At 37.6% G+C, this 27,758-nt stretch overlaps 1 protein-coding gene and 1 long non-coding RNA gene across 10 annotated transcripts in view; both read right to left on the bottom strand.

The window, feature by feature from the left end:
• The window catches only part of LOC134223873 (flotillin-2), a 619,172-nt gene that overhangs the window by 516,505 nt on the left and 74,909 nt on the right, over positions 1-27,758 (bottom strand). The gene's annotated exons all lie outside the window — the stretch shown is intronic.
• LOC134224587 (uncharacterized) lies at positions 21,752-22,593 on the bottom strand. The gene is made up of 3 exons (XR_009982987.1): positions 22,568-22,593; positions 22,377-22,495; positions 21,752-22,289 (listed from the first exon to the last, which is right to left on the bottom strand). It is a non-coding gene; the product is annotated as an uncharacterized LOC134224587 (long non-coding RNA).

Here is a 27,758-nt window from a genome sequence, read left to right on the forward strand (position 1 = left end):
CAAATCATATTTTACACCTCTAACAAATTACAATACAGTTATTTGTATTGCGGCTCCGTTTGCTGTACGAATTGTGTGATTAAGAAATACTCTGTTACAAATTTGGTGTAACAATTATAATTTTAAATTTGGCTGAATATTTAGTTCTTCAGTGTTATACATACACCTAAATTTTGTGTATTGAGTCCGTGATTTCGATTTTTTACCAATGCTAACGCTGAAAAATAAATCAAATTTGCAATTTTTCACCTCTGTCGTTTTCTATGCCTTCTCAATTGAGCAATGACATCTGTCAATTGAGAAATTCTATTCTGTCAATTAAAAACCGGATTGATAGATTGCTAAACGGTTGGAAAATGGGAAATTGCTGCGAAACATATTTCTTTTCTCCTATTTTTTATGTACTATAGATGTCGAATTGATGTTTGCACCAATTGTGTCAAATGTTACTCCACAAATTGGTTCTACGGTTAGTTTTCGAAACGACATGATATGAACTGGGGTAACTCGCAAAATGTTGAGCGGCAAATTTCTTCACCTGTTGTTGAACGCACGTGCATTTCTTATGGGTCGAATAGGCAAAAATGTTTGAGGTTCAACATTTGGCGATTTGCCCTAATAGACAATTGAATCGAAGAATCTGCTGTTATCAATTGCATTGAATAATAGGAGCTACTCAAATGAGACCTCAGTGTCTAATTTTGATCTACGTAGGATTAACTTGAGTCAAGCATTTCAACTCATATTGAGATTACACCCCACTGATTTTTACTTTAATTTCGGTTTTATCTGGCTTTATGGTAAATTGCCTGTCATTATCCGGAATGGTATGACCTGTTGGAAAATTCCTGAACATATTTTTAGCCAACTTAAGTACAATTATGCTACATTTATAATCATTTCCGATAAAGTATATAAATCGAAATGTTTGGAACAACAACTGCAACTAGCATGGAGTTGATTTATAGTAAAAAACATCGTGAAAAAATGTGATTGTAAGGTGTTTTAAAAATCAACTAAGTCACAAGATCCCTTGCAATACAACGCAACGTATGCTAGTCCAAATATAAAAATATTTTAACCCATTTATTTTATCTTAACTATATTATTTTCATTAGAAAATGTGGGAATAGTTTTTAAGGAACTTGGGGAATTACTTATATAATTCGTTAGTAATTATTTCGCGAAGGCCTTCAGGAAAATCTTCAAGCAATTGCTTTAAGAAATCTCTTAGAAACTTATTCGGACATGAACAAAAATTCTTCCAGAAAGATGAATTTCCAAGATCAGTTCCTGGAATAATCTTCTGTTTTTTACATTGGATTGATCGTCGCGAGTTGATGTTTGAGATTTTTATCGATTATTTTTCGGTGACTAAAGAGAATACAATAAAATTACAGACTGTTCGGACGTTTCGGTCGATTTACTAACATTTGACCATTTTCTGCGGACAAATTAAATACATTATTTAAAACACATAACATTTTACAAAATAATCACATACAATCTTCCAGTCAACTATAAACTAACAGAAAGCCATTGCTACTAATTATTATTGACACATACATACAAACAAAAGTACAATATTCATATTCTAAACGTTTAGTTCTAAGTAAGCTTATTTATAATAGAGTTGTGTGTATTTTTGTCACCAATTATCTTATTATTGAATATTTCTGCAGTTAGTTAGTGTAGCTGTTGCTTAGTTTGTCAAGTATTCTAGTTATTTGAAAGTCAAGAATGTGTCCCTCTTCTATTGTGTGCTGTGACAAACCTGTGTCGGAAATGGTTTTGGTTTTAATATTTTATTTATATTGGTCTAAACGTTTGTACAAAAACTGACTGGTTTCACCAATGTATGCTTTTTTACATGCCTTTTGGAGCATAAAAAAGATTCTTATTTCTGGTTTTGAGTATTACCCAGATAGAAAAAGTTGTTGAAATCTACACGAAAGTAATGCACATAAAGGAAATGCAAAAAAAAAGTGTAATTTTAAACGATATTTTTGCTTGAATGTATGCAATTTGTATTGCGTTATGTCACTATTTATTCAAAAAAATGCTGGCAATGTGGCAAATGTGGCAAAATGCTATACAAATTGCTTACATTTAGGGCGAAATTGATGGATAAGATTCATGTATGCTCAGCATAGAGTAATTTTCCGTGTCTGTAATTTTAACGCGCTGATTAGTTTTCATTATTTTTTTCTGTGTGCGCCTGTGATTTTCGCAAACAAAACATCCTCAATCTTGTTCACTGGCTTGTAAGCTATTTTGTATCCATGTTGTCAAAGATATCATGATAGTTTTTCCACTAGTCCTTTAATATATGGTATAGTTACAAAATATTGTTTTGTGTTTTCTATGTATTGTTTTTCTTTTTGTAAAAAAACAAAAAAAAAACAACTTTTAATATTATTCCTAAATATTTGTTTCACCATTCTTAGCGTATTTTCTCAGTACTTAGTATGTGGTAATTTAAGTGCTCCGTCAATTTAAGCTACTTTAAGCTGTTCTGTTTGTGCATGAAAGGGGCATCAGTAATCTGAATAATCATAATCTACCATTTACATTTCAACAATTCGCTTAAAAAACACCTCTTTTGTACCTCTCCCCATCGTAAACGAACAGATTCCAAAGCAAAATCGACTAGAACATTGGTAAAAAGAGAAACAACCGCGAGAGAACAATGTTATTCGCTGTCTACGCATTTTTTATTTTATTTATTTATTTATCATCAGACTAAGGCCGGAGTGGCCTGTGCTGCACATAAAAGAATTCTCCATTCAGCTCGGTCCATGGCTGCACTTCGCCAACCACGCAGTCTGCGGAGGGTCCGCAAGTCGTCCTCCACCTGATCGATCCACCTTGCCCGCTGTGCACCTCGCCTTCTTGTTCCCGTCGGATCGTTGTCGAGAACCATTTTCACCGGATTACTGTCCGACATTCTGGCTACGTGCCCGGCCCACCGCAGTCTTCCGATTTTCGCGGTGTGAACGATGGATGGTTCTCCCAACAGCTGATGCAACTCGTGGTTCATTCGCCTCCTCCACGTACCGTCCGCCATCTGCACCCCACCATAGATGGTACGCAGCACTTTCCTTTCGAAAACTCCCAGTGCGCGTTGGTCCTCCACGAGCATCGTCCAGGTCTCGTGTCCGTAGAGAACTACCGGTCTAATAAGCGTTTTGTAGATAGTCAGTTTAGTACGGCGGCGAACTCTATTCGATCGGAGCGTCTTGCGGAGTCCAAGTACGTACGATTTCCAGCCACTATGCGTCTTCGAATTTCTCTGCTGGTATCGTTATCGGCGGTCACCAGTGAGCCCAAGTACACGAATTCTTCAACCACCTCGATTTCGTCACCACCGATAGAAACTCGTGGTGGGTGGCTCATATTGATCTCTCTTGAGCCTCTTCCTATCATGTACTTCGTCTTCGACGTGTTGATGACTAGTCCAATCCGTTTAGCTTCGCTTTTCAGTCTGATGTAGGCTTCCTCCATCCTCTCAAAGTTACGTGCCATGATATCAATGTCGTCGGCGAAACCAAATAACTGGACGGACTTCGTGAAAATCGTACCACTCGTGTCAATCCCTGCCCTTCGTATTACTCCCTCCAAAGCGATGTTGAATAGCAGACACGAAAGACCATCACCTTGCCGTAACCCTCTACGGGTTTCGAAGGGACTCGAGAATGCCCTGAAACTCGAACTACGCACATCACCCGATCCATCGTCGCCTTGATCAACCGTATCAGTTTATCCGGAAATCCGTTTTCGTGCATTAGCTGCCATAGCTGGTCCCGATCGATTGTATCATATGCGGCTTTGAAGTCGATAAATAGATGATGTGTGGGCACGTTGTATTCGCGGCATTTCTGCAATACCTGACGTATGGCGAACACCTGGTCTGTGGTAGAGCGTTCACCCATAAATCCCGCCTGGTACTGCCCCACGAACTCTCTTGCAATTGGTGTTAGTCGACGGCATAAAATTTGGGAGAGTACCTTGTAGGCGGCGTTCAGCAATGTGATTGCGCGGTAGTTGCTACAATCCAGCTTATCGCCCTTTTTGTAGATGGGACACACGACACCTTCCATCCACTCCTGCGGCAGAACCTCATCCTCCCAAACCTTGGTAATCACCCAGTGCAGCGCTCTGGCCAGTGCTTCACCACCGTGTTTAAACAGCTCTCCTGGTAGTTGGTCAACTCCAGGCGCTTTGTTGTTTTTCAGCCGGCCGATCTCCTCCTGGACGTCCTGGAGATTCGGAGCCGGAAGTCTCATGTCCCGCGCGCACGCTCCTAGGTTCATTACCATATCGCCACCGTTGTCTGCCACATCGCCATTCAGGTGTTCTTCGTAGTGCTGCCGCCACCTTTGGATCACCTCACGCTCGTTTGTAAGAAGGTTCCCGTTTATGTCCTAACACATATCGGGCTGTGCCACGTGGCCCTTACGTAAACGGTTTAACTTCTCATTGAACTTTCGTGCGTTATTAACGCGGTACAGTTGCTCCGTCTCTTCACGGTCTCGATTTTCCTGCTGGCGCTTTTCCTCCGAAAAATCGAGTTTTGTCTGTTCCGCGCCAGTTTGTATCGTGCCTCGTTCGCCCTCGTGCGGTGTTGCAGCAATCTCGCCCATGCTGCATTCTTCTCCTCAACTAACTGCTCACATTCGCCGTCATACCAGTCGTTTCTCTGATCCGGAGCCACCGTGCCTAGTGCAGCGGTTGCGGTGCTTCCAATGGCGGATCGAATATCTCTCCAGCCATCTTCAAGAGATGCTGCGCCTAGCTGCTCTTCCGTTGGGAGTGCCACTTCCAGCTGCTGCGCGTAGTCTTGGGCTAGTCTACCGTCTTGTAGCCGCTCAATGTTAAGCCGCGGCGGACGACTCCGACGCGTGTTGATCACCGTCGAGAGTTTTGAGCGCAGACATACTGCGACGAGGTAGTGGTCGGATTCAATATTCGCACTGCGGTAAGTGCGTACGTTCGTGATGTCGGAGAAGAATTTACCGTCGATTAGAACGTGATCGATTTGTTTTTCCGTTACTTGATTAGGTGATTTCCATGTGGCCTTGTGGTTATTCTTGCGGGGAAGCCTACCATTCCGCGGGAGGCTGCAAAGTTTATGCATCGTTGGCCGTTGTCGTTCGATACGGTATGCAGACTATCCGGTCCGATGACCGGTCTATACATTTCCTCCCTTCCTACCTGAGCGTTCATGTCACCGATGACGATTTTGACGTCCCGCAGTGGGCATCCATCGTATGTCTGCTCCAGCTGCGCATAGAACGATTCTTTCTCGTCGTCGGATCTCCCTTCGTGTGGGCAGTGCACGTGGATGATGCTATAGTTGAAGAAACGGCCTTTTATCCTCAGCTTGCACATCCTTGCGTTGATTGGCTGCCACCCAATCACGCGTTGGCGCATCTTTCCCAGCACTATGAAGCCGGTTCCCAGCTCGTTGGTGGTGCCACAGCTTTGGTAGAAGGTAGCCGCTCGATGCCCGCTTTTCCACACTTTCTGTCCTGTCCAGCAGATTTCCTGCAGCGCTACGACATCGAAGTTGCGGGGATGTAATTCATCGTAGATTATCCTATCGCAACCTGCGAAGCCTAGCGACTTGCAGTTCCATGTTCCAAGCTTCCAATCGTGATCCTTTATTCGTCGCCCTAGGTCGTTGCCGATTGTATCGAGTCGTATTATCTTCTATGTCGTTCGTAATAGTTATTTTTAAAGGCGGCTTATTGGGCCTGCGCAAACCTCCTGTCTCGTCGGAGGGCCGTCGTGTCAGGGCTGTTTAGCGTCCCACCTAACACCAGGACTTGGGCTTGTGCGCTTTGAGCGGCACACGGTCGCTTTGGCGGAGCCTACTTGCGGATACATGCAGCTTTTTATAGAGGTTTAACAGGGCCCACTGTCAAACCCCACCACATCCTAGGCAGGCGCCACAACTCGCAGATGGCCTGGGGAGGGATCGTCAAGCCCTTGGACATAGTCCCTGCTGCCCCCTGTCTACGCATCTCTTCTGCAAACTGAAATCTATTTGTAATATGATGATTTCATAAATATCACCACCTAGCGGCCAAATTATAAACTGAGCAATACCTCATTTCAAAGCGCACGCTTTCCTGCACAATATTCTGGAAAAGGCGCAGTTTAAAATGATCAGATTTTCAGATATAACTAACAAGCAAAAAAATCACTTATTTTTTACCTTTTTTTACAAAACCCCCTCCTCGCTAGGTACCCGCCCATATATGGTCAATATTAGATAACGTCCTTAAAGATGATTAAAATTCTTTGGGTTAATATGACCCCAGAGCACAGACAACGTAAGTATTTTCATTAAATTATTTAGCCTGTAACGCTTATTTTTTCAAAATTTTTCAAGCGAGTTATATAAGACTATAAGACCGATTTTGGTGAGTTTAATTTGAAGCATCGGGTCATATTTACCCCAGAGCACAGACAAAAGGTTAAGGATCGTTTTTCATTTTTATGGATCTCCCATTAACGTTTATATGTAAAAATATGATTTGTCTATTGGAATCCTGGAGACCCATAGTGTTATTTTCCAATCGATTAAGTTCGTCGAACTGAGATCATGTCTAGTTACTAAAAATTGACTTCCAATTATTAGTATTTTATAATTTAAAATGAAGTATGTACACGCACGATGGGCCACGCCGGGAAATTAGGAGGAAAAAAATATTTTCACCTTGAAGCTGATATTTTATGAACAAAGTGTCTTCAGCAAAGTCAAAGCTTATTACTTAAGCTTTATTTTGAAGTTTGTTGCAATAGGGTGGTCCCACTATATTTTAAGATACAATTTTAAACTTATATATTTTTGATTTCAGCATTAAACGATGTTCTAGAAAGTTGTTCTTTATTTAATTTTGAGGCACTTTGCTGAAGAAACCATTGTTGTAAGTCGTTTGTATCATTAGTTATGATAATTTCAAATAATAATGTTAGGGCGACCCTAAAAAATGAATATTTTGATTGTAACTTTTTAGTTTCTATTTTTATCGAAGTAAAGTCTTCTACAAAGTTTTAGAGTATTAACAATGCACGTTTTGGTTAAATACCTATCATATCACTGTTTTTCTTTTAAAGAAAACCGCCATTTTCAAATGCTTGTATTTTTAAATGGGTGAAAAATGGGGATCCATTTCTCCCTGGGTTAGACAGAGGATCATTTAAAAAAATGGCTTTTTGTACTCCACAAATTTAAATTTCAGCGTTACAATTTTTCGTTGTTGTTGTTGTTGAAAAGTTGAGCTTGAGCTTGATTAACTGCCCGTAGTTGCTATTCCATTATGACCAGATCAGCTGTTTTTGCACAGAGAACCAACAGATGCTTGCTTGGGACTAACACTCATCTTCAATGTACAAGTACTGGTGATCTCATTTGTTAGGTCATACTGGCGCCTGCCACGTCAGAATGCAAGTCAATTGTTGTTGTTGTTGCGATTGCTAGAACATGAGAAATATAGAGAAAGATGCAAAGTAGGAGAATGGAACAGACCTGGGATTGAACCCACGACCTCCTGCGTATGAGGCAGAAGCAGTAGTCAAGCCCGTAGTCTACCAAGCCCGTTCGTTGACATGCAGAAAAGTTTTCCTTTCAAACTGTCTAGTGATTTGAATTAACAGTTAATCGCATATAACAGATATCGAATAGGCTGATGTTCAGGACATACAAATGTCTGGAGCACCAAAAGACAATAGAACGCTGCATCATTTTAATCGGTTGAAAAACCAATAAATCTACCAAAACTTTGGATTAGAATAAATATAGCGTTTTAAAGGGTCCGCAAAGCTGATAAACACTATATCGATCTTATTCCAGCCAATAACCTCCTCAACTGCAAAAATCTCCCTAAATTCCGTGGGAAGTTCTTCTCAATAAAGGGACGTGGGAATTTAGGTCAGCGGCACACAGATGTAGACATGTCGGCTTTGGCGGCGCACGCCTCTTTTCCTAAGTTAGTAAAATGTACGCCTTCTGATTACTATAAATATTTTTTTTAAAGAATTGGCCGGAATTTTCGGTTTTGCAACACTTCTAGAACTGATGATTTTGATTTCCAAATACAAAAAGTCTTTTTTTAAATGAAGAAAAAACCTCAAATTCCCCTATTTCAAAATATGCAGACCCAGAAAGAAATGGATCCCCCTTTTTCACCCATTCATAAATACAAGCATTTGAAAATGGCAAATTTTTTCAATAAAAACAGTGATATTTATAGAATCTACCAATGTATTAACTTGGTTATGTAACCAAAACGTGCATTTTTTTTATGCTCTAAAATTTTTTGTAGAAGACGTCATTTCGATACAAATTAAATCTAAAAAGCTACAGATAAAATATTGATTTTTCAGGGTCACCCTAACATTATTATTTGAAATCATCATAACAAATGATCCAAATGACGTACAGCAATGGTTTCTTTAGTAAAGTACCTCAAAATTAAATAAGGAACAACTTTCTAAAACATCGTACAATGCTAAAATTAGAAAAACATGAGTTTAAATTTTTATCTCGAAATGTAGTGGGACTTCAAAATAAAGCTTAAATAATGAGCTTAAATTCACTTTGCTGAAGATACTTTGTTCCTATAATAGCATCTTCAGGGTAAAAAAGATTTTTTCCTCCTAATTTCCCAGCGTGGCCCATCGTGCACTGTCCGGCATAATAAAGAGCTCACTTTTCCATACAAATGGTCTACTTTGGAGCTCTAAGAATCAATATAGACGAAACTTAAGTATAGTAAAATTCAAGTTATATCTTAAATCTGGTCAATTTTTCAGCAAAATCACGGTTCACGGGCAACCGGGATCTGTGGGAAAAAAGCAAGTTGGCACTTCATTATGCCGGTCACTGTAAATATACTCGCGATTCTTCGCTGAAATGCTCATTTTCTCAACAAGTTTGATTACAACTTGCATATGAATCGACATTTTAGGCCATTTTAGGCTATAACCCATTAAAGTACGCTGATAATGGCGATCAATTTATGCGCATGGCTTTTACCGTAAATTTTAAAGAATTTTACTATTTGTGTAGCATAGAAAGGATAGAAAGAATTGAAAGTATGTACACCAACACTAATAAAACACTTAAAGTTTTTACAATCGCCAACTAAGATTGGGTACCAAATTTGGATGAATTCGGTCATGGGACTCAGAAGTTACACTAAATAGTTTATTTTCTAAGCAATACCCCTTTCCCTGTATTCTTTTCCATTGACCTTCCCACCACCTTTGAGTGTATAAAATGTGACTGCAAACGGTTCCGGAGTTTAAAAGTCGCACTTAATTGTTTGTTTTCTAAAACAAATACCCCATCTTCGAACTCTCCACGCTAACTTTCATCTACGCAGTGTAACTGAGTAAAATTGTTTTATGCTTTTAATTTTTCAGGGAAATTTCACTCAATTTCCGCAAAAAGCAACTCATAACGGTGTCAGACCATTTGGTCAAATGCAGTTTGGAGAAAAAATTGACCTCAGATTACGAGTAGTAAAGAGTGAGAAGTGAGGAGTGAATAATGAGAAGTAGGAAGTGAGAAGTGAAAAGTAGTAAGAGAAAAATGAACTGAGAACTGAGAACAGTGAACTTCTTCCTTCGCCCTTCTTCCTATTTCTTCCTTCCATCTTCTTTCTTCCTTTTTCTTAATTTTTTCTTCCTTTTTCCCTTCTTCTTCTGCTTTCTTCCTTCTTCTTCTGCTTTCTTCCTTCTTCTTTCTTCCTAATGTTTTGCTTCTTCTCTTTTCCTAGTTTCTTCCTTTTTCCTCCATCATTCTTCTTACTTCTTCTTCCTTCCTTCTTTCTTCCTTATTTCTTCTTCTCTCTTCCTTCTTTCTTCTTTTTTCCTTCTTCCATCTTACTTCTTTCATCTTCCTTCTCTCATCCTGCTCCCATCTTTCTTTTTCTTTTTTTCTATTTTCATTCTTTTTTATTCTATCTTTCTTCCTTCTTCCTTCTCCCTACTTTCTTCTTCCCACCTCCTTTTTTCCTTCTTGCATTTTATTTCTTTCTTTCTTTTTTCTTTTCTTCTTCCTTCCTTCTTTCTTTTTCTGTCTTCTCTCTTTCTTGAACCTTCTTCTATTTTCCATCTTTCTTCTTTCTCCTTTCTTCTTCTTTGTTTATTCTTCATTCAGAAATGATCTTGCTTCGTGTCACATGCCACTCGCTATCTCACTTATCACTTTTCACCAATTACACCTCACTTCTTAGCAATAACTTCACACTACCCTTTTCTCATTTGTCACTTCCCTTTTGTTGCTTCACACTACAAACAATTCTTACATCTCACTACTCACTTCACACACTTAAAAAGTAAACGTATTTCAACTATTACATCTCACTACTCACTTCACACACTTAAAAAGTAAACGTATTTCAACTATTTGGCCTAGACCCTCAAAACTATGAGTAGTCGAGTTAAATTTTCTCGAGAAAAAAGAGAGTAGAGAGTATAACCACTCAGCAACTGCGTAGATGAAAGTTAGAGTGCCCCACTTTTCTTAATGATGTATCAAATTTAGTTGAAATCGGAAGTGGTTTATAAGTAGTTAGCAAACATAAACAGATAGAAGATAGATAGGAAGATCTATTACACATGCCAATAAGTGTTCCCCAATAGTGGGACCAACAAGATAGGAAGAATCTAGGAAATGAAATAAACATTGACAGAAAGGGGTTGGTTGCTCGATAAAGCGAAATGCATTGAAACGGCTACCGAAATCGCGAGATATTTACACCGTGAGTAACACCCCCTGCATATATTATGAAATCAATCAATGAATGGATATTTCCACACCGATAAATCGTTCAGGTCACCAAAACGGATTTAATAATCGAGGAGCCCCACGACATCATGATCGTTACACAGACTGCGTTGCTGAAATTATCAGTAAATACAACGATTAACGCACCTTCGACAAATCTATGCAAATTGTGTTTTCTGTTTCAGTATGCATGTGCAGCTATCACCGTGATTAAAGATGGAAAACGAAGGAAAAAACGTATTGTCACTGTTAAATAACAGCGGCGGCGACCCGAGCATTGGCACGACGAACAGCACTGCTCAAAACCGGCAACAACTGTTCTACAGAAAACGTATTGTCAGATCCCGACCACAACAACTAACTGCATATGTTGCGCCTTAATACAAGCATTTACCTGAAGCTAGACGGCGAACCAAGGCCTTGCGCGGGCATGCGGTTTGGCTAATTCGCCGATCACTAGAATTTACATCAACGACCAACGAGCCGCTATGGCGATAAATAACAGCGCATGATCTTCTTCCGGGAAAAAGCCCAGTGCGCAGGGCCGAGTTCAGCTATCATGCGATCGTGGAGTGAGACTGTAAAATTGAATTTTCCGACGGTGGGAACAATCCATTAGCGTTTAATTATTACACGTGTTTTGTGAACGGGAGCAGTCTACCCAGTCGGGTATAGCGCAGAAGCATTATGATTTTTTTTTGGTAAACTTCGATGCTAAAACATAAACTAAATATATTTGAAAAAACAAATAACCCCGGGCAGTATTGCTGCATTTTGCTATGCACAACGAATATAAAGTGCAGTAAAATTCCGTTAGTCGGTATTGTTATACAACAAATCTACACCTGCTAGCAAGTAGCAGACATTGATAATAGCTATTCATTGCAATCGTGCATCGCTGATGCTACTGGGTTGGTTCGGGAGAATTTTTATTTAGTTAATCACGGTATACAATCTGATCTACCTAGCCGGATCTACCGTCATCACTGTAGGAATCCGGCTTTTACGCCAGTTGCATTGCAAATTGTATTTATATGTGCAAAATGAATGGTGAATGAGGATAGCTCATTTTAAGTGTGCACGTGAGGTTAGAATAGGCCTTTCTTAGCCTAGTGGTATGAGAAGAACAGCTACAAAGCAAGACTATCCTGAAGATGGTTGGGTTCGATTCCCAGTCCGATCTAGGGAAGTTTCAGGTTGGGATGTTTCTCGACTCCCCAGGGCATTAGAGTAGCGTTGTGTTAACCTTACAATTTATAACTGTAGCACTGCTACTAAGCTACGAGGCATCAATGTTCCAGAGGGGATGTAACTCCAACCAAGAAGAGAAGAAGAAGTGAACTTCTAGGGCTCCTTAAAATTGTTCTGCCCCAACCGGCACCAATTAAACACGCGATATGTAAATGAAGAAATATGTTGGATTATTGAACTTGCTCAAATCGCCGAAAATACATTATCATTATATAAACATTCATGCCGTTTATGAAAAATCATAAATTTTGTAGATAAACATAACCCAAAAATTTGTTGAGTTTTGTACTGTATGGATCAGATGTTAGCTGTGTGATTAAAACCATACTCATATCTAAATCCTCGCCATTCGCAAACTAACTCGCCTAAGGTACACTGGGGCAAGTTGAAATGCGGTGTAAGTTGAAACAGAAGCTGTAATTCAGAAAAGAAATGACCGAATGTTCTGATAATTTTTTTCAACAAACTACTCGCCTAAACGCATCTTCTGACTGCAATTCCCGAAAGATTGCAGCTTTCAAAAGCAATCCCTGCCATTGTTTATTTTTCGCCCTTTGCAAAATCCAAACCAACTATTTGACGTGCCAATGAAACAGGTCTCAAAACGATGTTTAGAAGAGTTTTTTCATCAAATTTTTACGGGAGGTAATCATTCAATGTTGAATAAGCATAATGATTATGAAAAATCGATGAAAGAGCCGTTTTAATTTTTGTATTTTGGTTGTTTGATATTGCTCTGCATGTTCAACTCATCGGGGCAAATAGAAATGCGTGGTGCGGGGCAAGTTGAAACAACGATTCAAAACGTCACCCTCGCAATTAAAAGTATTTTTTTTTTAAATTCAACATCGTAAATATGTACATTCAAAAAACATAAATTTGTAAAAACATGCAAACTTCTGAACATAAATTTAATTAATTTGCCCATTCTGTCATGAATGCAACCTTCCTACAATCTCCACTAGAATAAAAAGGGATTATGTTTAAACTGCAGTTTTGAGATTCTTAATGTTCTAAGCACTGACTCTCAGAAAATAAAACATAGAGTATGTAAACATTTCGATAACTCCTCCTTTCACTTCCCCAGCTGCCTATTTTTCCAATCGAAGAGTTTATGAGAGATATGATGGCTGGAATTAATGTGCATTTATGAAGAAGCCACAACAGAATTAATCAACTGAGCAACATACAAGTAAACCAAATAATGAAGCATCCTAAATAGTAATCCGAGTGGTCACCAGTAGGAGAAAATCAATTTGATAAATTATCAGCGTAGTGCGTTCTCCAGAATTTTGTCTCTGAAAATACGCTTGTGAATTTGTTGTACACTGCCCTTATTCGCATAAGAGTCCCATGTCACTTTTGCCGACTTGAGTAATATGCCGTTGAATTTATCAAACATGTTTTACAAAAAAAAATCTAATAAATTGAAAAAAAAATTGGTATCTTTCCAAAAAATTGACATAATATTCTTTATCCGTATTTATTGCTGTGGGACAATTAAATGAACCATACTTAAGTTTATTTTTTGTGTAAAAAAGTAACTATCAAAATCTGGAGGGGGAGGGGGTGTATGACGAATGTCCACGTTTATACAAATTTTTGAGAATTTATATGAGCAGTTGTCCACGCTGGGAGAGGGGTCGGGTATGTTAAACTAATTAAAACCTGTCCACGTGGAATATGAACAGCCCCAAAATAGATTCTGTGGGGATTCTGGCAGCACAATATCACAGTAGATCTCGGCACAGTAGCAGTTAAGTAACACTGTAACTCAGAGTGCCTACCAAATAAAGAAAGGTATAAAAAAATGGCAATGGATAACATTAAGCAATCATGCTATTATGCAAATTGATAAGTCGAATCACGCACGATTATGTGAGAGATGAGTTCGGTGGTTTTGGGATTCGCACTTGATTTGCATGAGATTTGAGAATTCCCGTTTTTCCCAACACTGGACGTACCATATTAAGAATTACCCTCATCAATGGTTCACACGCTGTGTACAATCCATAGCACTTGAAGGTTAATTTAGCATGCTGTTTTTAATTTTGCATTATGAACGAACATTGAGGTTGTTTCTTAAACAATTTGTTTTTGTTTATGTATTTCCTATGAATTTATTAGAACGTTGAGTATACCCCACCCCACTTGAAAAGTTGAAGAAATTGAGTTTGACCGAAAAATTGATAAACTCTAATCGCGTAAAATGTGACCCAGTGTATTCGAGCAGAAACGAAGAATAAATTGCAAATATCGTTGTTCAGCGTTTTTTTTGGTGATGATATCCAAAAAAGCTCCAAGCTTTGGTCAACAGTCAATGAAATAAAATTGTAAAGATCCTGAAATAACTGAGCCGCCAGTTCCACTCCATCAAGAAAGCGAAAGGATTGCAGAATTTGCCTTCAGTTGATAATGAATGAAGATAAACGAGAGGCATAACAACAAGCCATGAAAACAAATTCATCGCAACCAGATACAAGCGTGAAAAAAGACAGAATCTGAAAAGCAGCCGCCACCTACAAGCTATGATAAAATGCTTCATGTTCACTCAATTATCATTGGGGATTATGATTTTTTCGCACAGTTTGTAAAACATGTTATTCTACCGTGGACCCCCGGTAATATGACCGTTTTTAACTTTTTAATTTGAACCCCGTTGGTTTGAACATCATTCAAATTATAAATAGTTCAAACGTCATATACCGTTTTTTCTGCTGCTCATAGAGTAACCAGAAGTTCAAATTAAAAATGAACCCCGTTAATATGAATGAGGAACCGTTCAAATTATCGGGGGTCTACGGTATTATCTTTATTATAGCGATTGGCAGCCCTCATCTAACTCATATCTTAGAAAAACAAATCAATATGCATCATCAGCAGTTGGAGCTTTTCAAAGGAATTCATCATGAAGTATACTGTATGTATGAAGCATGAAGTATTGAGCCCTCCAAATCAGTTAATTACAATCGTTACAGCTTGCGAAAAACGTATCTTACGATTTGCTGATATGCTCTTGAAAATTATTCAAATTTTAAAAACCAGCCACGGCCCATCCACCGTTGATTCCGTTGAACAACAATGGCTCTGCAGATAACTTGATGACCCCTGATAAGAAAGCTCCCGAAAAAGGTCGACACTTTGCTAGTTCACATACCGTTTTGACTCAAATCCCGAATATGACTCATATTCCGAACACTGGCGTTTTGACGCATTAAAACTAAAATTTTCATTAGTTTTCCGTACTGAGGATCATGGCTACAAACGAATTCAAGATCAATGCCTACTCGCAATGGTTGGAGATCATAGCTAACAAACTGCCGGTCTATATCAAATCATTCGGGAATCCGAAGGCCTTGGGTTTCGATAACATCTTGAATTTGATACAGAAACATTTGGGAAAATCCAACGTCCACCAACTAACTCGTCTGTCAGGAACTGCATTGGCATTAGCATGAGCATGATAACCGTACAATTCGTTGTTGCTGATTCGTGATTGATCAGAACTGAGCATGAGATTTGCTTTCCAACTTAAAGTTCACAGTCCGAGAGCCCTAGATTTGTTTAATTTTTTATTATTGGCACAGGCCACGTCCTTATACGGACTAGCAGAGATGAGATGTTTAAAGGCTCTCCCAGACCTAAGCGATCTCATCGCCGCGACGGCGACAACTAGTCGCCGCGATTTTAGCGTTAGGTCGCTGCAGGTAATGTTCTATTTACGCTTCCATACCAACGGCGACAGAATCGCTGGCGCCAATCGATAGAATCGCGTCGCGACTGTCGCGTCGCGTGTGTTTGGGGGAACCTTAAATTGATTTTCCCCTGCAGTGCTCTTAGTGCAAAGGAGGCGCACGGTCCACGGTACACCATCTCCTTGAACAATTTACTGCGTGGAAGATTTGTGCGAGTAGTAAGTGACAAACGTTTTTAGTAACCACCCTCTGCGTGCAGGTGGGTGCGCATGGTAATTCATGCGAAGGAATCTATGTAGTGGGATTAGAAGAGTCGGTAAACCCGCTCGAGGTTACAGGTACGCAGCACATGAAAAAAAAACTTCCAGATAAACCGTTTTATAATCCGGAACAAGAGCGTACAAACAGTACTCGTGTCGGTTTGGCAGCATGCGTAATCGTAAATTTCCTTTCCTTTTTCGTTTCTTAAATACCAAAGCTATCACGAACAACAGCACTCAAGAATGCGGGTAAATATTGAGTTAGTGCAGGCCCACTACTACCACTTAGGAGGTTCAGGAGGTCACATTGATGGTGATGATGCATCTAACCGGATGAACGATGGCTCATATCTGACTCTTCGTCGAGAAAAATATTGAAGCAGCAATTGATCCAAGAAGAGTCAAACAGCGGGTCATGTGCTGAAGGTTCACAGCTTGAATCAATCTCAGCGCCTGTTCGAGATGGATATATATACATATACAATTCTGCAAGGATGTCATACAAGAAATGTAAGCTTTTTATACAGGCTCCGTTTCAGAACAGTAAAAAAATGTAAGATTTAAAAAAAAAATGTTGTTTTGGCAATTGCATATGCCAAAATTTTATACAGTTTATGTAAGTTTCTTATGCAGAAATCTGCCATCCGCTGGCTGGGTGTGGACATAGTGTATCCATTGTACTTGAAAAAACATTCGATTAATAACTGAAGAAATGCTAATAGAAAACCAAGTTGAAAAGCTGGCCCAGTTTCAGTTGGACTGTAAAGTCATAGTAAAAGAAGAAGAACCAGAAGAAGAAGAAGCAAAAGTAGATCGAAAATGGTTGCATGTTTGCTCTTGGCGATTTTAATGTGTAAAATCTGAAAGATGCCAAAAAATGATACGTTACTGGGATGTCTACAAAATAAGTTACAGCTCGTCGAATATTATTCAAACTTTGTGCAAGAAATAAATGTTTCTTCCAGCCCTACCAAAACCGTACTTCCTTTTTTGCCTAGATTTTTACTTTGAGAAATGAGTGTTGTTTTAAAATCCAATGTTCAATTTACCAAATACACAAATAGTTTCGGTGACGTTATTATGGTTATTATCGATGGATATGAAAAAATACGGCAAACCCCCACGATCAATATATTAACATAAACATGTCACATTTTAATGCCAAAAACTTAAAAAAACGAGCTGTTTTCAACATTTAAAATTGCATTACCTATTCTATGCAGTATACGTATTATCAGGTGGGCACGCTTCCATGTCAACTCCCGATTGCGATCCATGCAGTTGGTCCTGTTCACTCGTTAAGTTTCAAAACCGGTAACTTGAAAACGGACTTATGGAGATAGCGTTTTCAGAAAAAATCAAGAGACAAGATAAAGAAATATTAAAACGTATATGGGGTAGAAATACTAGTTGCAAATATTGCACCAGTTCATGATTATATGCGGGAGCATTGAACTCATTTTCAGCTCGTTCTTTTGTTTTACTTGCACGCTAAAGTCAATCATTTTTTGATTTATTTGCTGTCATGAAGGATTAGTGTTCCGATATTGTATCTGTCAGCTTATAAATTCACCCAATCAAATAGGTACGAATAAATGAAAAGCGATTTGATTTAGGGGAAAAGACGGCTTTGGTAGGTTTTGTTTTATTATTGTCAGGGGGGTTTTTGTCGACCAAATTTTATGAAATTTTGTCACAATATTCTTTGATATGCAAAGAATGTTTAGGCCAAATTTGAGCATAATCAGTCATAATATGTTATTTTAGTATTTTTTTTTCAGTAGTGATTAGGTATGTTAGTAAAAGGAACCGACACAATTGATGCTTTATTTCTTTTTTCGAGAATGAGATTGGTGTCAGTTAAATGAGAAATAGAACAATTTATTCCTATTCTATTTTCCGATGGCATTCGGTATTTCAATAGTACAAATTACGGTTATTTTTTGTGTACACGCTATTTGATACTCAATCGGGAGTTCCTACAGAAATAACACTTTTTTCAATAAGTTGTTTCTACAGCAAACTTAGCTATGCAGTCGATGTTGCTCAACACTCACTCGACACACAGAGACTAAAAGAAAAATATCACACACTCGACACACAGAAACTAAAAGAAAATACCAGAAACCTAAGAAACACAATTAAATTTATATTTTTTTCTACAGATCACTTCTCTTTTGGAAGTGCTTGGGCTGATACAAATACAACTATAATAAATGCCTCCCTCCATCCTCTCTCCCTGTTGTCCAAAAATTGCAATTTGAGAAGTAAAAAAATAAATCGACACCAACATTTCAAAAGTACGAAACTGCTTTTGTAAACAAAAGTTTCTCCCGTCGCTGGTGGGCTAATTTGAGCCAACCCACGCAATCCAACGCAGTGAACTCTCTTATTTTATTAAATAGCGCTGGAATGCGTTTGTGGGCACAAATTAGCCCACCATCGATGGGAGAAGTTTTTGTTTACAAAAAAAGTTTCGCCCTTTTGAAATGTTGGTGCCGAAATGTCAATAAAATTTCATTAATTTGTGTAAGTTATTACCAAAACATTCTTCAACAACAACCGAGAGCAAAAGAGTAAACAGAAACTGTGTAGGGTAACCGTACCCTTAGTGGAGGTAGCACCAATAGTGGAGGTACTGGGGTTTTAAAGAAATTTATCATATTTATACACTTTATGGTGGTTTCAGTTGATGCGTCGTGCTTTAAATATCCTGTTAAATGCAACTTATCCTAATATTTTGCTTGGAAAACTATTGAAAACAATGATTTTCCTTAACAAAATTGATTCCCTTGCACCTATAGTGGTGCAACTGTACCAATAGTGGCGAGTCTCATAAGAAACCAATGGATAGCACCACTATGGGAACCAAAATTAATTTTTACCTCCACTAAAGGAACAGTGTACCCATAGTGGTGCAAGCAATATTTGGTAATTGTTGATGTTAAATGACATCTATCTCATTTTTGTTAGCAAATTTATTAGTTTTTCTATTGACTAAGATATGAAAGCTGTAAATTTTCCATAATTATCAATTTTTAAAAAATATTTTCTTTTGTGGATCTACTAATACCTCCACTATTGGTACCGTTACCCTAATAAAATCAAATTCGACTAAATGATGATGTCTTATTGGAAATTTAGAGCAAGTACTTGTCGATAGAGACCCTTCCGCACGCGACGATATAAATCACCAGTGGAGATACCACTGATACTCCTTTTCATACGGAAGTTTAGCAGAAGAAAGAAATGCGCTTTCAAATCCACTACTATAATATTAAAACATTTTGCCTGCCGTATCCTAACTAAACTATCAAATCTATGCTTTCGTCTCTAATTCTATCATTATAATGTACGTCTTAGTTTGGAAGATGATTTTAGCATTTTATCATCCGATAAGATTTCTGATTTAATTTATATCAACTTTAAGGTGTGAAGGAATTTTTGTTTACCGTGTGTGCACAGATATCATTTCAATTAATTAAGTCAATAGGTATACAACACTAAGTGTCTCCAGGCATCTATTTTTTTGTGTGAATATAAAGACATTACCTAGCACAAGAAAGGCAAAAATAATCGTTTCATCAGGATATATCTCTGGTACTTATTCAAAAGGACGTATGTGATTTTGTAAACAAAGATTGAATCGTTGATTTCTCCAATCTGATAGGAGTAGGAGTTTTATATGCATAACTGAAGAACGCTAAGCAAGCGTCAAACATTCATTACTGCGGACTGAAATGTTGTCGTGCTAGCTAGAACTAGAATTTATTGAATGTCTGACTGAACATGCCAAACATTAACGTTCTGTTCTAGGTCCTTACAATCGGTGTAATATGCACTTCATAAAAAAATCTGAGTAGCATGTTTCATAAAGCTGCATTTGTTCTAATATTGAAGCAACCCTGGTCCAGTTCAGTCACAATTATTGAGCGTGGTTGAACCGTTTTTGCTTTCTCCAGTGTTCGTGCGCTGCATAAAGTCAGGCGAACACAAATTATTTTTATTCTGCTTTGAGACATACACAGAAAATTGAAGTCCCTAAAAAATAAGATTAAAGAACTCAACAGTAAGCACACATTTTAAATTTTTAACTAGCGAGTAGGTAGTTTTCTCACTCTCATATCCACAGACTGCACAGACCACTTTAGTTTTAATCTGATATAAAACTAAATTTTTTTTTAATAATGAAAGTGTCCCAATCGAAAAGCTTGATGTAAACAAGTCATGACATTTTGCAATTTTTGATACCTATCATTCAGTATAATCAATATAAGTAAACCTATCACCATAGATATAATTATCAAGATGTTGGAGTCAGAGCAAATTAGTACTCATTTTATGGTTCCATGTACTAAGATGTCGGTACCCAGTGAAACAAAGCAACGCTTCAACATAAATTTTCATTGTTCTAATTTTGTACTGTTGTCAAGGTTATCAACTTGGTTGTTTATTTACTGTTTTCCTATGGTTGGCGGAGGTTAAAGGAAAACGATTGTTTTATTCTCTGTATCTTTAATATCTTTATTTGCTTTTCAGATCAACGCCTAAAATTTTGGGTTCCTTGCTAATGCATACCGACTAGTTTGTGGATTGATGGATTGCATGGATCGATGATTGGATGAGCCTTCGATCGATATTTGATGGAAATCAAAAAAGTGTTCCCGGAGAAATATGGATTTTGACTCCGGGGAAATTTAATAGAATTTCTTCTGAAAGCTCAGAAGTCCATTGTCCTTCCAAAACTTCCTCGATATCAGTATCAACCGTCAGATAAACCACCTTAGGACAATCGTCTTCATTAGCGTAATATACTGCTACACATTTGTTTTCCCGGCAAATGGCACCACTATGCAGACTTTTTTACTTCCCATGCCATTTATAAGGATTACATTTCTTTTTATTTGGTTGTCCGATAAAAACAAGTCTAATCTATTTTTTATCAACATGCAACTGCCGCATGAGAGTAATCAATGCTCTTTAACGAACGTATGCGTCATTAAACATTAAGGCGATGGTCAGATCAGATATTACTCTGCTGGGCAGCAAATATCCACTTACGCACCTAATCATCAACTCCACCATCTTCCCGCTCCAGATAACGATCTTATATCGATCAGATCATACCGATCTGCCAACGCATACACATTCTAAGTCAAATTCTTGAAATCACGTAACTTCAATGATGGTCAGTTCCTCTGTGTCTTAGCTTCGAACGTCGATACATTTGCAGTCGTTTGATGGTGGATTTGGCTTTTTTGCCACCCTCTTCAAACCCTCAAACGAACGTTCAACGTTTCATAAAATGTTGATGGAGACTGCCCATAATATTTTTGGAAAATCAGTACTTAATATTCATATTTTCACTCATATTCCGAACACTCGCTTCTAAATTGCATTTTAAATTTATTGCGTTATTCTTTCCATATGATATTGAATTTGTTTGAAATCTTGGTCCTCCGTACCCAAACCCAATGGAAACTTAAATTTAAGGGCGCTAATACGCAAATGTTCGGAATATGAGTAAAGTTGGAAATTTGAGTCAAACGGTATTATGTGTGGGACTATACCTTTCATGATTAGGCATAAATTTATTTTTGGCAATTACAACAAAAACGAGATGTATAATAACATTTATGTTTGATATCTATCCAGCTTTTCGCACAGGGTAGAGGCGATTTGTGTATTTCCAAAGTATATCCATCCGTTTTCCTCCTGTTCCTTTGCGACATGAGCTAATTACAGTTTAGGGCAACCTTTCACATCGGAAAATTTTTCGCCGGATTTTGGTTCCGTGCTTTTAAAGGTATAGCAAGGCAGCCTCACACCTCGGGAACTTGGTCCTCGAATTTCCCCCCACGTATTTTTACATGAGCGTTTTTTTGGGGAATTTGGGCACGGAAAATCAAAATTTAAAATGCACTAGGACCAAATTCCGGCGGAAAATTTTCCCGATGTGTGAGGCTACCTTTAACTGGAAATCAGCATGCTCACTGCTGGTTAAGAAGGAATGAAACAAGTCCAAATATCCCGAAAAAGATGGCATATATTGTGCAGGCTTTGTCTTTTTTTTGCCGATTGTACCGCATTGTCCCAACGGTTCCCTCCGGAATTCTCATCGATAAAGAATCGAAATCGTCAATTCACCTTGCGTTGTCTGGCTGCCGTAGAGGCTTGGATACGATTGTTGCATCTGGTAGGTCCCAGTGAGAGGTATATTATAGAAGAAAACCAATCGCGATGACAAACTCCTGTGAGATATCTTCTCGACAACCGGAACTGTATGATAAAAATCAAAATATTCAATTATTAGTAACGGAAAAAGCAAAGTGTACCTGTTTGAAGTTTGCATTCATGTACTCCTACCAGTGTAAGGTCATACAATGTAGCCGCTAGCCCGCAATAGTTAATTTATTCCCACATATTTCTGGCCAGTTTTTCTCAGAAATAACAGCAGCTGTGGAAACGGCATGTTTGCATCCCTGCTGTAGGTTTTTAAAAAGAGCACGTTTGACTAAATCACAAGGATTTCATTTTTAATTGTAACAATTACTTACCAAACGCTTCCATTTTTGAAGTTTGTTTTTGTTCGAAGAAAAACTTTCAAAAATGTTGCTATATTTCAGCCGTTCTAAAACTTGTTCTAAAGGGGCATCAATAGATTACGTACTGAAGCGACGATTTCATTGCTGGGTACCGAAGATCGTTCATAACATGCGAAACAGGAACCACAAAAAATCGCCAGTTTCATATTGATTGTTGCTATCACGCTGTACACTGCCCATGATCGCATATTTGTAACAATCGACAAAAGTAGGCATGGGAGAAATGGAACGATGAAGTTTGTGATATGCATTAATATGGAAATCCAACTCATTTTCAAAAAAATTCTAAAAATTGCACAAACATGTTTTGCAGTTAAAACCATCGACAGCAATATTTGTAGCACTTGATATTTGAGTGCAAATCAATTGCGTTAATTTTTGTTGAAGGAATATGACACACAAATGATTTAATTTTCGATTGTTACGGTTATGCGGTCAGTATGCTCGATGTTACAAAACAACTTGGTAGTTTTTTGAGATTTTCTGAACAAACTTTCAAATTTCACCAAGTATGATGAAAGAAATAACAATTTGGAGATGATTCATGAGTCTAACTAAAAATCGCGAAAAATGCAATTGTTACAAATATGCGATCATGGGCAGTACAGATATGTAGAAGACTTTGAGCAAGCACATTTTTATGGGGTTGGAATTCATTATTTTCTCGGTTAACCTGAACTTTCACTGCTTTTTAAATATCCCCTGAATTTTCTTTGATTTTTTTGTATTTTTTTTTCGTGGGTTAACTCATTATTTCATTGGCATCATTAAATGACTAAACCCAAATCGTGTAAAAAAAACCAGGGTGTATTTAAAAAATAGATTCGGAATTGGCAAATGAATAACAATTGAACTAAATTCACTGAACCATCCTTGAACACAATAACATCAATAAACATCTGTATAAAACGAAAATAATACAGCTAAGTGACTTAATCAATGATTTACCACAAGACTGACACTTGTATTCCTCCACCACAGTTTGTTTCGTAGACAACATTGGAAATTCCGCACTGACAGCCATAAGGATAATCTCGGAAAGAAAAGAAGTGCGTTCCACACTGACAGTTCCATAAACGAAAAGCAGAAGAAAAGAGACTACATCTATACTACGAAAACACAATCAAAACATCAACCCCCGCGATTTACGTTTCAAAATTAATGAAAATCAGAGGCATCGCGTAATCAATTCTTCAACCTGTGACCTGATTTGATTTTTTTTAAATATTTATGTCTATTTTTAAATTTTATGTTCTTCACTCAGACTTGATCTGAAATGGCATATAAATTATAAACGACTCATCTTCCAGCGCTCTTAAATGTTTGCTGCTCGGCTACGTCCCGTTTTAAGAATTAAACTAAAACTAAATTTAAAAGTATTAATAAAACAAATAATGCATCTATCTATCTATTCGGAAATTATTGAACATTCACTTTAGATTTCAATTTGAGTAATATCGTGAAATGAGAAGTCAAATGTTATAACAAAACCAGAAAATTTAAATATATTAATCATGATTAGGTGACAAGTAACAACTAGTAAATGTTGTAAGGTATCCCGGGGCAAGTGAGAATACGGCTTAAGTGGGTACTATGATTGCAGTTGAATCGATGAACGTTTTTAATGGTACCAATGTTCTAGGAAGATGAAGCAGAACTATAAACGAATTCACCCGACACAAAAATATTTGGAATCAAAACCATTTGAGGTACCATACTAATCATATTGCTTGATCATGACTTTAAACTACCTGGAAAATCTATTACTTTTATTTTAATTCAATGGATTTCCAACTAAATAGTCGTTTCTAAATTTATCATTGATGTGGAAAGTGAATATTTTGAGCAATAAAATAATTGTGTGACATCGAAAACAATTTGAAATTTTTAATTAAAGCCAAAATCTTCAATCTTTATTTGCCCTTGAATTTTAACATAGGTACATGGGGCAGTGGGACATATTTGAACAACATTTTCGATAAAGCTATTTTAATTCAGTTCAACCAAATTTAATTGCCTATTTCCGGGGATTAAACCACCCGACTTGGACATCAATTTACAATGTTATGAAAACTCATATGTGAATATTTCACATACATGTAGGGTTATGGGTTCGAGTCCCATCGAAGGGAAAGTGGTTACCTCCAATACATTTTCCAAATCAATATCTTCCACATAACGTAGACATATGAGTTTCATAACATTGTAAATATAACTATGCGATATTCTTCTGTTTACAGTGCAAATAATCTATGTATTCTACAATTATCTTCAACAGGATTTGTCTTGTGTTTTGTTATTTTCAAACTTCGCATCAGATTTTCAGATAAATAAAGTGCTTAACACATAAATTGGTTATTTTGTTCTGTTACAAATTAAAAAACACTGCGCAACGCCTGAATAAAAACGCTTCTTCTGCAGTATTGATTTATGTAATAATTTGTGTTCCAAAAAGAGAAACATTTATTCCCACGAAAAGTGAATAAAGATTAGCTTATCCTTGCCACCTAAAACATTTGGTACAAAAGTAAGCTAATGAAAAATAAGTCAACAGCCAGATAAACATTAAATCGGCTGTTGTCTTTTTTTCATATCTGCTAACATTATATTCCCTTTCTTGTTGCAAAAATAAAGTTCGACATGCAACCAATCTCCATCCATGATCTGAAATACGAATACTCAGAAATAATATGAACAGTATATCTACATTCCTCAAATTAGTTTCGTTCGACAGTAGAAAGCAGAATAGGTTCCACTTGCCCCGTTTGAAGGGGTAAGTGGGTCCTGAAGGTAAATTTATGTCTTGCACTACCAATATTTTTGTAATTGAATGAATGGCTTCTAACACCACTACACTTCAACAATGGAAGCATATAATGATGTATTAGTGGCTAATGTTCTGAAATAACCTGTTTTCTACGTATGCGTTAACAATTTTGCTGAACTAGCGTTTTTTTGGGTCCCTGACTTCCATAGTTATTAACTGCGAGGTTTCTAAGCCAAGTTACCAGTTTTGCATTCGTATATCATGAGGCTAACACGATGATACTTTTATGTCCAGGGAAGCCGAGACAATTTCCAAACCGGAAATTTGCTAGACCGGCACCGGGTATCGAACCCAGCCACCCTTAGCATGGTCTTGCTTTATAGCCGCGCGTCTTACCGTACGACTAAGGTGGGCGACTAGGAGTGCCGCTAATAGGTAATTTAGTAAAATTAATCTTTCGTCAACAGATTTTTGATTCCACATAATCCATAAGATCCATGGATAAACTGATTAGAGGAATTCAGTGGATGTGAGGAAGTTCAATCATCGGCGGAAGAATCGGATACGGAAGCTAGTGAGGATTTTTCACCTCAGTAAATGGAAACTTTTGAAACATTAGGTACTGATAGTGAAATACCCTCCATTCTATTTATCGGCACAAACTCAAAAACCAATGATATCGTTATTTTGCCAATACTTGGTCAAATGACATTCCGTCGAAAAGACGTTTAGTAGAAGAGAAAATTTCATTGATACTATTTCTTTCACTAAATATTTATATAATAATTAGTCAATTATAAAATTGGTACAATGACCTAATGTCTATTCGAAGTAATGTCTTTCCGACTAAGTGTCATTTGTCAAAACATCATAGTCAATAGATTCATCGTAGTCGGTTAGAGGGATTCGCCAAAGACAATATCCTGTAGGAAATATTCGCCGTTTTACTATTATTTATTCTTTTTATGAACCCATCATTCTTTATAGAATGTTGGAGTAATCATTCGGTACCAACATTTCAAAAGGGCGAAACTGCTTCCGTAAACAAGAGCTTCTCACGTCGCTGGTGGGCTTATTTGAACCCACGCAATCCAACACCACTAATGGAAGCAGCGAATCCTCTTCTTACATTAAATGACCTACATCTGGGACGGGACTTGCAAAAAGGAAAAAATATAACTTCATCTGCAACCAGCAAGCGCTGTCACGAATTGTTAGATGCAACCAGCACCTTTTGGTGGGAAAGTATTGGTATCCCTTGAAAAGTATTCCGAATGATTTTGTTTTACAAGTCCTTTTTCACTTTGAAAAGTATTCCATAATAGCCGGACAGCTTAATATTGAACAGCTATGAATACGTGTTTTATTCCCGATAGGAAAATCTTTATAAAAATAAGTTTACAAATCCGTAAATTGCAAACACTTTTATTGTGCTCATAAGATTCTACCCGGAATTTAGGTGAAACACTCAAGAAAACAGTTGAGAATCGATTATCAACTGTGATGAAAAGAAGAACAAGAGTCAAAACAAGGAAAAAGAAGCCGTCTTCCCAAGTCTCGTCTCAGACCTACACATACAAAATAATGCTTGTATGATGTATGACAAAGCGTTCTCGGCTATTGAGTATCCGTATTAAAATTCCATCATCACATCACAACACAACTCTTTGGTGTATCTTGAGGATTGTAAAACATAAATTTGATTTTTGAATATGATAAGAAAATTATTTTGAACTTTTCATGGAGTGTCATAAAACGAGTTCGTACATTTCCATTTGATTGTACCTTGACAAATACATATTCCGACTTTATCAGTAAGGCCTGTAAGCTCTTTAAAAGAACGGAACGAGCCTACAAAATTCTTTCATGAAGTTTGAGATTACTGCACTATTTTTTAGAACGAGGCAAATGCAGAATTCCATTTTTTTCTGGTGCTTATTAAAATTCCCGCATATTTCCCGATATTTTCCTGGTGATTCTCAATTCCCGATTTTTTCCCGTTCTCCTGGTTTTCCGATATATCTCCACTGGCTGATATATCTCCACTGGCTTCCACACTGATATTCTTCCCTCCCCCTTCATTGGCAGAAGGAAGGTCGTGCGATATGTGCCATCACAAATATTACCTCCGCTCGCTTTCAAATCGACTTCTATAAAAACATTCTTCATGCCTGCCGTTACCTAACGGAACTATCAATTATATACTTTTGCCTCTAATTCTATCATGAACATGTACGTCTAAGTTTGGAAGATGATATTAGCATTTCCATATAATTGTAAATCGTTTAACTACACATAGGAGTTATACACTCAAATCATTAATTAGTACCCAATTCTAGTTGAAATTACTATGATGGATTTTATTTGACTTATATT

This window comes from Armigeres subalbatus, chromosome 3 (assembly GCF_024139115.2).
Source record: "Armigeres subalbatus isolate Guangzhou_Male chromosome 3, GZ_Asu_2, whole genome shotgun sequence".
Classification (NCBI taxonomy): Eukaryota; Metazoa; Arthropoda; class Insecta; order Diptera; family Culicidae; genus Armigeres; species Armigeres subalbatus.